This window comes from Pagrus major, chromosome 1 (genome assembly GCF_040436345.1).
Source record: "Pagrus major chromosome 1, Pma_NU_1.0".
In the NCBI taxonomy this organism is placed as follows: Eukaryota; Metazoa; Chordata; class Actinopteri; order Spariformes; family Sparidae; genus Pagrus; species Pagrus major.
The window spans coordinates 2828288-2838609 of NC_133215.1; the positions used below are offsets into that span (position 1 = coordinate 2828288).

A 10322-nucleotide genomic window follows, 5' to 3' on the forward strand; every position below is an offset into this window, starting at 1 on the left:
AAGGGTGCTGCCTGAAAAGGCTCCTTTTACAAAGGTGGGAGTTGATTATTTTGGCCCCATTGATATTAAGAGAGGCAGAAGTCATCTTAAAAGATATGGAGTGCTGTTTACATGTCTGACTAGTCGTGCTGTGCATCTGGAAGTAGCTTATACACTAGACACAGACTCCTGTATAAATGCTATTCGGAGGTTTATCTGTAGACGAGGTCCAGTCTCAGCTATCAGATCAGATAATGGCACAAATTTTGCTGGAGCCAACCGGGAACTGAAGGAAAGTCTGGCTTCTCTGAATCATATCAAAATTCAAAGTGCTTTTGTTCAGGATGGCATAAAATGGAGCTTCAACACACCAGCAGCTTCCCATCAAGGTGGTGTTTGGGAACGTCTGATTCGTTCAGTGAAAAGCGTTCTCACTTCAGTACTAAAACAACAAACTCTGGATGATGAAGGGCTCCAAACGGTCTTCTGTGAGGTTGAAGCAATTTTGAACGACAGACCCATCACAAAGGTCTCCGATGATCCAGATGACTTAGAAGCTCTCACACCAAATCACATCTTAATGTTGAAAGGAAAACCAATCATGCCACCAGGACTGTTTGACCGAAATGATCTGTACATGAGGAAAAGGTGGAAGCAAGCACAGTATATTGCTGAATTGTTTTGGAAGAGATGGATTTTGGAGTATCTACCCATGATGCAGGAGAGACAAAAATGGACAAGGCCAAGGAAAAGCCTTACTCCTGGAGACATTGTTCTGGTCGCAGATGCCTCAGCGCCAAGAGGATCTTGGATCATGGGGAAAGTTTTGGACATCAGACCAGATGCAAAGGGCCTGGTACGCACTGTGCGTCTGCAAACTAGGACCAGTATTCTGGAGAGACCTGTGACGAAGCTCTGTCTACTACTGGAAGCAACAGTTTAACATCATGTGAATCTGACATTTATTTTTCTTTATTTTTCTCCATTAACCTGTGCTTTATTTTGCAGATTCATCAGGAAGACGGTCAATTTAGAGCATATTATGACAAATAGAATAGATCTGTCTCATAATTGTAATTCCAGAAGTAGCTCCTTTTTTTTTTTGTGGATAACTGTAATTGTGATATTATGCACAATTAGGGGCCGGAATGTAGGAGCTATTTGTAAAGTTAGTCTTGGTTGTGTTTAGTTGTAAATTTAATTAGCTAATTATGAGTAAGTTTGTTTGATTAATTTAAGTGTTTGCTTTATTTAGATTTAGATATTTAGACAGTCTAATATTATTTATTATTTGTTTAGGATATTTAGATTAGCAAGATAAGTATTTTGGTTTATTCTTTGGTAAATGGGTCACACTGGGCACTTGAGGTTATTTAGATAGGTAGGCACCTTGAGTACCAGCATGCACCTGGGTGGGCCTATGGTTTTTTACCAGTGCAAAGGAGGAAGCAGCAGCCATGGTTTTCTTTGTTCTTTTGTTTGTTTTATTATTTTGAAATAAATCATCACAAAACGCAAGGATTCAGTTTGGACATTCATCTTCTTTTGCCTGCGTTAAACCACATCCCCATGGTGCATCAGTGGCCTTTTGATTTTGTTTGGTTTAAAGTTTAATTTGTTTTTTATGGACAAATGGCCACTACACTGGCCATTAATAAAACACTCGTTAATGGGGCACCACCTCCGCTGTTTCATCTATTTGAATAATCCCGATGAAATTAATCACATTCCAGGTTAATTTGTATCAATTCTAATCAATTTCAGATCAATTCATTCAATCTCATAAGTGAAGTAGTGACTTCTACACAGTTTCCATCGGTTCTCCACATTAAAAACAAACCTGCACAGACGACGACATACGGTTAAATATGTTTATTAACTAGATAATTCAGGGTAAATAAATGAAATGGCGATTTAAAGGAACAACAACAGGTAAGTGGAAATGTGGACCCGGTAAAGTAATGCGGTTATATGAACCTGTGCAGGTGGTGAGATCACGGGTTAGTTGGGTGACAGCATTTAAATATGACCAGAGTCATTTTAATAGGAACAAAAGTGACTGAATCTCTGTTCAGCTAAAAGCTGCAATTAAGTTCACTTCCTCTTAATTAAAGCAGAACTTCGTTCTGGTAGAAACTTAATGTAAGTTGAAGTACTTAAGAGATGAATCAATACAGCCATAAATATAAAAGTGAGAAAATGAACACGTGAGCACTTTGTGCAGAGATCGCTGTCTTGAAGCGAGTCTCAAAGTAAAGAGCGGAAACATTAAAGAAGAGAAGAGTTTGGAGAGAGAAGAGAGTTGAAGTTTGGAGCGAGCAGAGAAGTGATGTCTCTGTTTTGTAGTCTCGAGTGGCGGCGGGCCTGGGGGCAGGGCGGCCGCTGTTTGTCTCAGAGGAGATAACAAGTGGGAAACTTCACAGGAACAGACTCAAACTAAACTAGAGTTTGAAACGTTGCTAAACCGCTTCACCTTCCCCAGAATGTCACCACGGCTTCATATGTGGACTTTGTCCAACACCAAATCATATGTCATTATTAAAACCACTTTAACATCCACAAAGGAATTAAAACTGGATCAGAACATCTAAACACACTTGATTATACAGTAGAAGTCACCACTCATATTTCTTTTAGTTCCAGCTTGATACTTGTTAAACAGGGCACATCAGAGACATTCACTGGTAATAATCCAAACGTATTAACGACATGATTGAACAGTTTGTCCCGATCATACCAGGACTCACCACAGGGCGTTTTTACACATTACATTCATCTCACTCAATCTTAATCGTAGGGAAGTGTAAGAAAAATCAGTTTGAATAACTTTTCTGCCTGTTTAATAATCTGTTAAAATTCAGAAGATGAGGTTCTGGTTTAATAGCTGTTCAGAACCGTGTTGAAATCTGGAGAAGTGTAGAGAACTTCACAGTGGAGCGCAAAAGATAAGAACAACACAACTATAAATTATTAAGCTGTCAACCAAGATTACTCCAAGAAGGTGGGCGTCACCAGACCTTCACTGTGGGAATGTGTGTGTGTGTTTTAATTAGATCAGCAGAGAACAATTGTCAGCACTTTGTTAATCTAACACAACTGCAAAGACATGAAACTATAACACAAGATTGTCTGTTCCTCTTGATGTCTGGAGAGTGGATTCATTTGATGATGAACCTCGATGGACCTGAAGGAAAGGAGTGTTTCTGTCTTGAGGGGGAAAGAGGACAAATGGTGTGTAGAGCTGTAAATAAGGACAGATGGTCTCCTGGGAATCATCTATTCCACGGTTTTATTGTAAAGACAACAACGTCCTCCCTGCCAGGTGAAGAGGAGAGCTCATATCTGTAGAGGAGTGTTTGCCTTTCAGAAGACAAAGCCTCAATTAAAAGCAGAGGCGAGGGACATGTGTCCCTACAACATCCAGAGGAAACAGGGACGATGCTGGACTGGACAGTGGAGCTGATCTCAGAGCAGTTCACACTGCAGCACCGACATCATCTCCACGTGTTGTGATTGGTCCGTCAGTCACTGCTGGATGAAGCTCTCCTCTCCGCCCAGTCAGAGCCTCTCCACCCACCAGCTGATGGTGCTGCTTCAACCTCTCTGGATCATCAGGACACAGCTGATCCTCTCAACACCTCCACCTTTCTCATCACTCTGACAGAGATCAATCCCACCTGATGAGAGAAGCAGAGAGACAGCAGAAGTGATACATGAGTGTCTACAGAGACTCCCTCCATCAGCTGTCAGTCAGTGATATAAAGACCAGCAGGACTTCAGTCCTGTTCAGACCACAAGTGGAGCGGCTGTGTAGCGTAGCAGCTTCCTTTCAGCTCATGTTAACGTGTTGGAGTGAAGCTCACAGACCTGCAGACACATCAAGTGTGTTTACTCTGCAGGTTTCACTCAAGCACACAGTGAAATAAACTGCTCAGAGTCCCTGAACGCATCATCACTGCAGAAACACTCTGATGATGATTCACTGCTGTTAAAAACCAGAGTCTCAGTCACACCTGAACATTTCATCTGCTTTAAATATTACAAACATGTAAATATGGAGTCTGTTGTAAAAGCATCTGGATAAAACTAAAGACAGACGGACAGATAAATATTTGATGTTAAAGCTCCTACATGTTCACACAGAGACTGAACAGTCAACACCAGCTGTGGTTACTGGACTTCAGCAGAGGTTCTGGTCTGTGAGGAGACCACATGGTTACTAAATGTAACCGCGGTTCTCTGAAATAAGAGTCAGTGATGTGCAGGCTTCAGTCAGAGCGATCTGTACGGTGGCCCTGAAGGTCAAAACACAACCACACTTCAGATTATGGAAAAGGTGGGACGGCGTTCTTGTTTGTTATTGGACAGAACCAGAGTCTCTGGTGACAGTTTGATGTTTTGTGGGATGTTGTTGTGTTTTGACCTTCAGGGCCACCGTAGACCTGAGAGCTGTGACAAAGATGGACTGATCAGTTGTTCAGTGTTGAAATGAGAGAACAGAGATTTGATGCTACAACAGTTTGATGGATGAGGACACTGTCTCTACACATCCTGTGATGCTGTCAGCTGTGATCCAGCTTTACTTCCTGTACACATGAACACAACAACAACAGTCGTCTTCACTTCAACTCAAACACACGATCACAACAAGCTTCTGGCTCCTCTGATTGGCTGACTGTTCCCCCTCTATCTCTTTCTGTCCAATCCTGAAGCCTGTCACCGTTCTCCTCTCACAGCTTCACTGAGGAAAGCAGGAAATGCTGGATCTTTACTCTGATACTGACTGTGTTTATTACAATACTGCTGAAACCAGCATGGACTGACTCCAACTCTCTACTGACCTCAGAGTCTCCAGTCGACAGTTTGGACTCTCCACAAGTTCAGACAGCAGCTTCACTCCTGAATCCTGCAGGTTGTTTCCACTCAGGTCCAGTTCTGTCAGATGGGAGGGGTTGGACTTCAGAGCTGAGGCCAGAGAAGCACAGCTGATCTCTGACAAACTGCAGCTCCACAATCTGAATAAAGAATAAATGATGAAACTTCACAATTTAAATATTCAGTCAGTATAAACGTCACAAAGCTTCATTAAAATGTTGTAAAAAGACGATTCTGAATATATTTGTTATTGTCTGATAGTTAAAAGAGAGATTATTTAACTTTTCATTGTAGTATGTATTTTTCTCATCACTTTAAAAAACATTTTAAAAACATGATTTGTAATCTGAGATGAAAATCAATAGTTGAGGATGTTCAGAGTGAATTATTCATGTTGTTATATGAAGGTTTTAAATGTGCAGCTCAACATTGCTCTGCCACAGTCAATGGACTAAACCACAGAAGAAGAAAACAGACTTCAGCATTAAGATACTCAGTGTGGATCAGTATAATATCAGCTGATGTCTGCAGTTTAGTGTCAACACAACTTTCACATCATATTCATCTGAGCACAGAAGTAAAAAATGGTGTCTGACTCCAGAGTCTCCAGTCGACAGTTTGGACTCTCCAGTCCAGCAGAGAGAAGCTTCACTCCTGAATCCTGCAGCTCGTTGTCACTCAGCTCCAGCTGTCTCAGATGGGAGGGGTTGGACTTCAGAGCTGAGGCCAGAGAAGCACAGCTGATCTCTGACAAACTGCAGCTCCTCAATCTGAATAAAGAATAAATGATGTCAGTTTAAAAGACTTTAATGTTCCTGCTTGAAATCATTCAGTGTTTAATAATCTGTTCAGAGCTGAAGAAGGTTCAGGATGTAGACGTTTAGAAAATGAAGCTCCAAACACCTGAACCCAACAGGATGCAGGTTCAACACTGTCAAACACACAAAGTGAAACAGAGCTCTCATTAATATTAATGACAACGTGCTGCTGCTTCAATAAAGACGTAGTGATGTCACCTCTTAAACTCTGCAGCTCCACCAGAGGCTCCATCTGTACAAACTCATGTTGTGCAGCCAAATAAAAACCCACAGAAACTGATGGAACATTTGATTCTGCTATTTAAAGCTCCTGTTATTAAGATAGTTGAACTTTCAGTCTCGTTCCAACTCGTCAAATACTGACGCTTTGGGATTGTAGGTCGGGTCGGCCGCCGTCCCAAAGCGTCAGTATTTGACGGGTCGGGAACGAGACTCAAAGATCAACTCTCTCAGCAACAGGAGCTTTCAGATAAAAGTCATCCTGAGCTGAAGTGTTTCAGTCAGTACAGACGTCACATATCATCAGAAAGGTTTGGAACAAACACACGTTTGTTGTTGTCTGACAGAAGAAAACACAATGTTTGTGTTTTTACTTTCAGAAGCAAGAAGGAAAAGTGCAAATCAATGATGAAGAGGTTGATGGAGAATAAAACAGTGCTGAATGTTTGATGTTATATTAGATATGTTTTAAATATGAAGCAGAACAAGATGCTCAGTGTGAATCAGGACAGAATCTATGTGGTCAAATCCCCTTCAGAGCTGATGACATGAAAACTAAGATTTAAACAGTTTGAATAATGTTTTCAAAGTATTAACCGGTTTAAAGTAAATATTCAAATGGATTTAAACATGTGAGAACAACAACAGTATGTGTGAGATAATTGTGTCGCACTTATAATTCATCAGCAGTGTAATATTTTCATGTTATTAAAGTTTGTCTTCAGAGTTTCACACATTCAACACGTGCAGTGTGTTGAATCAGAGATTACATCACACTCATGTGTCTTTTGTCCAACGTGACTTCAACATCATCCAACCTCCTTTTTTCAGAGATTCAACACTTTCTTTTCAGAGGTTTAAATCTCTGCGGGGGGCCACACCTTTCTGATGTCAGATTAGGGGGTCTGTGTCCAACAACTTCTGTCACTTTACAAAAGTGACAAACAAACATTAACACCTTCCTCACTCTGTGATTGGTGAGCTGAGTGCAGGTGAGACAGAGCCCAGGTTTCAACTTCTCTCTCAGCTCTTTTTCATTTGTTACACAACTATTTCTGTCACTTTGAAATATGAACTGAGTGAAACACTACCAATGTCTTCCAGGAGAGAACATGTGAGAAGTTCCCTCCATATTTAACCCATTGTTGAGCCTCCAGCAGCTCTTGGCTCCACCTTTGGCTGTCTGAAACAGCTATGAACACGTTTAGCTTCACTGATGCACTGATCCCACGCTAAAAGGTGGAGCTAACACACTGCAGACCACTGATTGGTCAGTGGGAACAGCCAGAGTCGTCTCGTCCTCCACGCTCTGAAGTAACATTTCACTTTCTGCCTTTCAGCAGTCTTCTGTCTCGCTGCCTGCAGCCTTTCTCAAGTAAAGCTAGTTTCCTTGTTGAGATAAACAACCACACGTGTGCTGTGTGTGGAGAGTGTGTGGTCGAGCAAGAGAGAGAGAGAGAGAGAGAGAGAGAGAGAGAGAGAGAGAGAGAGAGAGAGAGAGAGAGAGAGAGAGAGAGAGAGAGAGAGAGAGAGAGAGAGAGCAAAACATGTAAATTAATGACATTTTATAGATACACAGAAACACATGAACTGACCTCAGAGTCTCCAGTCGACAGTTTGGACTCTCCAGTCCAGCAGAGAGAAGCTTCACTCCTGAATCCTGCAGCTCGTTGTCACTCAGGTCCAGTTCTCTCAGATGGGAGGGGTTGGACTTCAGAGCTGAGGCCAGAGAAGCACAGCTGATCTCTGACAAACTGCAGCTCCACAATCTGAATAAAGAATAAATGATGAAACTTCACAATTTAAATATTCAGTCAGTATAAACGTCACAAAGCTTCATTAAAATGTTGTAAAAAGACGATTCTGAATATATTTGTTATTGTCTGATAGTTAAAATAGAGATTATTTAACTTTTCATTGTAGTATGTATTTTTCTCATCACTTTAAAAAACATTTAAAAAACATGATTTGTAATCTGAGATGAAAATCAATAGTTGAGGATGTTCAGAGTGAATTATTCATGTTGTTATATGAAGGTTTTAAATGTGCAGCTCAACATTGCTCTGCCACAGTCAATGGACTAAACCACAGAAGAAGAAAACAGACTTCAGCATTAAGACACTCAGTGTGGATCAGTATAATATCAGCTGATGTCTGCAGTTTAGTGTCAACACAACTTTCACATCATATTAATCTGAGCACAGAAGTAAAAAATGGTGTCTGACTCCAGAGTCTCCAGTCGACAGTTTGGACTCTCCAGTCCAGCAGAGAGAAGCTTCACTCCTGAATCCTGCAGCTTGTTTTCACTCAGGTCCAGCTGTCTCAGATGGGAGGGGTTGGACTTCAGAGCTGAGGCCAGAGAAGCACAGCTGATCTCTGACAACCTGCAGCTCCACAATCTGAATAAAGAATAAATGATGTCAGTTTAAAAGACTTTAATGTTCCTGCTTGAAATCATTCAGTGTTTAATAATCTGTTCAGAGCTGAAGAAGGTTCAGGATGTAGACGTTTAGAAAATGAAGCTCCAAACACCTGAACCCAACAGGATGCAGGTTCAACACTGTCAAACACACAAAGTGAAACAGAGCTCTCATTAATATTAATGACAACGTGCTGCTGCTTCAATAAAGACGTAGTGATGTCACCTCTTAAACTCTGCAGCTCCACCAGAGGCTCCATCTGTACAAACTCATGTTGTGCAGCCAAATAAAAACCCACAGAAACTGATGGAACATTTGATTCTGCTATTTAAAGCTCCTGTTATTAAGATAGTTGAATTTTCAGTCTCGTTCCAACTCGTCAAATACTGACGCTTTGGGATTGTAGGTCGGGTCGGCCGCCGTCCCAAAGCGTCAGTATTTGACGTGGATACATAAGCAGGGTCAAAGAAAAAACACATCATGGGCCTTTTGATAGCAAGTTTTGCTGCTAAGCTTTGTCCTTGACAGGTTACAAGATGACCCACAATCACAAGGTGACAATGTTATAAGCGTATGTGAAATTCAGTCAGGCATTGGAAGAATAAGATCTGATTGGCAACCATTCAGTTGAGGGTATATGGAAAAGGAATATGCACCATTTTACGGAAGCGTATTGCATTCACATTCTCATTTTAACAGTTTTTCCAATGCTTTTAACAGCATTTGAAACAATAGACGCATTCATTCCTTTATTGAGAGCTCGATTTAATGGAAACAAACATGACCGGCTTGTTTAGTTTTTTTTTTTTTTTTAACTTTATTTTTATTAAAGAGAAACACAAACATTCCTTGACAACATCACAAATTATGTATGACAGTGCTAAAGACAAGAGAAAAAAAAAAGAAAACAAAAAACCTTTTGGGCCCAGAAAGCTTAATAATACACATGAATGAAAAATAATAAATACATAAATAAATAAATAAGTGGACAGTTAAGACATTCCAGCATACTGTGGGGTTCCCCTCAGTTAGAGAGGTATCTTGCTATAGGTAGCCACCTCCTCACAAAAACATCAGACCTTAATTGTAATTTAGCAGTTAAAGCCTCCATTCCATACACCTCCCTCAGCTTCTGTTTCCACTGTGCCACTGTAGGTGGCTGTGGATTCATCCAATTTATTGTCACCATTTTCCTAGCAGTCATCAAGAGTATATGTAACAAGTGCTTTTGGTCTCTAGTGTACATGCCTTCAGGAGTTAGATCGAAAAGAAACTGACTTGGGATAAATGGTATATTAATTCCCAGAACTGTATCTATCTCGTTCTTTACCCCCTTCCAAAAAGGAAGCATCACTGGGCAGTCCCAAAATATGTGTGAGTGGTCGCCAACCACTCCACACCCTCTCCAACAGTATATTGCAGCTGGGTTATCTACAAATCTAGAAACCACGGAAGGCACCTTAAAGAACCTTGTCTTCGTCTTCCAATCAAACTCCTTCCACATGTTACTATTGATACCTTTATGACATCCAATGCACATTGTTTCCCACTCCCCATCCTCAATTATAATATTTAACTCCAGCTCCCATTTGTTTTTAATATAAAAAGTATTGTCTGGTATATCTAGTAACAAATTTCTGTATATATGGGAAACATGTTTTTTATTGGGTAGTTGATGTTTAATTATATTAATAAAGTAAGTTTCTATATTCGTTGGAGCATTTTTAATTATATTCCAATCTGTATGGTTTGTGATGTAATTCCTTATCTGAAAATACCGGAACATATCACTTTGGGGTAGAAGGAATTTGTCTTGGAGATATGAGAATGGCTGTACACCAGTGTCACATAACAACTGGTCAATAACCCTCAGATTTCTACCTGCCCACCTCTTAAAAGTGATATCTGTTGTTGAGGGGGGGAAATCCGGATTTCCAGTAATCTGCATAGCCCTTGAGAGGGCAACTGTTCCTCTAATTCTCTTTTGGACTGTCGACCATACTTTTAAGGT

General features: G+C 40.6%; 1 long non-coding RNA gene across 1 annotated transcript; it reads right to left on the reverse strand.

The window, feature by feature from the left end:
• Nucleotides 1-1836: 1836 nt before the first annotated feature.
• On the reverse strand, nt 1837-5698 carry LOC141017708 (uncharacterized). Its single transcript, XR_012180672.1, has 3 exons — nt 5451-5698; nt 4821-4994; nt 1837-3656 (listed from the first exon to the last, which is right to left on the reverse strand). It is a non-coding gene; the product is annotated as an uncharacterized lncRNA (long non-coding RNA).
• Nucleotides 5699-10322: the final 4624 nt, after the last annotated feature.